General features: G+C 34.4%; 1 protein-coding gene across 3 annotated transcripts in view; it reads right to left on the bottom strand.

Annotated features, from left to right (window-relative positions):
* Positions 1-1,462, bottom strand: part of LOC110018961 (actin-related protein 2/3 complex subunit 5A-like) — a 12,493-nt gene that overhangs the window by 7,127 nt on the left and 3,904 nt on the right. The gene's annotated exons all lie outside the window — the stretch shown is intronic.

Below are 1,462 nucleotides of genomic sequence, written 5' to 3'. Positions count from 1 at the left end.
CTCATTTTAGCTCGAAATAAAAAAAAAAATTATACAACTATTTATATAACAATATATTACATATATTATTTATATAATAATATATTATATATATTTATGTATAAATTTAAATCATAACACCTCATGTGGTAATGTGATTAGTGTCTTCTTTTGTATATATTTGATTCAGGTTCGAATCCCACATGTTACAACTATTTTTCTCAATTTAAGTTTAACAAGCCAATTTCGAGCAGAACACGAGCCGAACACGACCACAAATTTTTAAATCGAGCCGAACACGGACACACTGTTCACGAGCTGATTTCGAACACGAGCTATTTCGAACGAGCCGAACACGAGCCAAGCCTGAGCTCGCTCAAGCTCGGCTCAATTACAGCCCTATGTGCGTATAGTAAATTTCTATGTATTTATATGTCTATTAACTAAATTTTAATTTTTATATGCATATCATGTTATCTTGCCTATGTATAAGAATGTGTATTTCACTTTTGAAAATAAAAAATAATGATATTTTGATGTCATATAAAAAATTCATATTATATAAAGATAAAAATTATTCGGCACCAACAAACATGTGAATGGTCTAGATGGAAGTAGTCCGGTCAGACAAGCACCTGACTTGCCTGTGCTTCTCATTTCTCATATGTGATCAAGTAATAAGAATCATGGTGGTAATCAATCAACTAATCTGTAACAAACTTAAGAAAACCTCCAACTTCAACACAAAGGAAAGATATTCACCTTTTAACATCTCTTTGAGTAGGGCGTGTGAAGTGCTTTGCACCTTCTTGCAAGCACGAAAGATCTTCTCTTCTTTAGCTGTCGGCGACATAAGACCGGGCATTTTCTTCTCGATCAATGTAACTCGGTGGGAATGTTCCAACCATTTATCCTACGTGCGATGCAGAGTTGCTTCTTCCAATCGATAAACATTTGTTAGGAAGGTTTAACATCTTACGCTGGGAAGAAAACACCACCATCCAGCCATTTTGCACCTTTAATTGGAAGGATTAAAGAAACAAATTGGGGGACCAAAACAAAAATTACACATGAGCGTGCATTATGACCACCATAACGCTCATATTTAAGTTAGGACTAATATGGGCAAAAAGAAGCACAAAAAAGTTTAGTATATCCACTAGTTCTATGCACAGTGGTAACTATAAACTTGATTGAAATTGCTCAAAGTGCACATAAATCTTATGCTCATGAATGGTATTAGCAATTCCCTCTTTCCTCGTAGGTTTCAATGTCATAACATTGTCAGAAATATACTTGGATTGAGCCTCTGCTAATAGCTTGTTATCCATCTATGAACCCTTATGATATCTTGTGGACGGGGAGGACGAGCCACTCTTCTCCAAACTTGACTCTATCATCAAGAAAAATTTGCTAAAAAAAGCACGATAGAAAAGAAAAAGTGAGCAAAAAAAAAAAATTTTCTTTCACCATATAAGTTATG

Source organism: Phalaenopsis equestris, unplaced genomic scaffold, assembly GCF_001263595.1.
Source record: "Phalaenopsis equestris unplaced genomic scaffold, ASM126359v1 Scaffold000036, whole genome shotgun sequence".
NCBI lineage: Eukaryota > Viridiplantae > Streptophyta > Magnoliopsida > Asparagales > Orchidaceae > Phalaenopsis > Phalaenopsis equestris.
The sequence above is the reverse complement of the archived record's forward strand: the minus strand, read 5'-3'. Positions and strand labels throughout refer to the sequence as shown.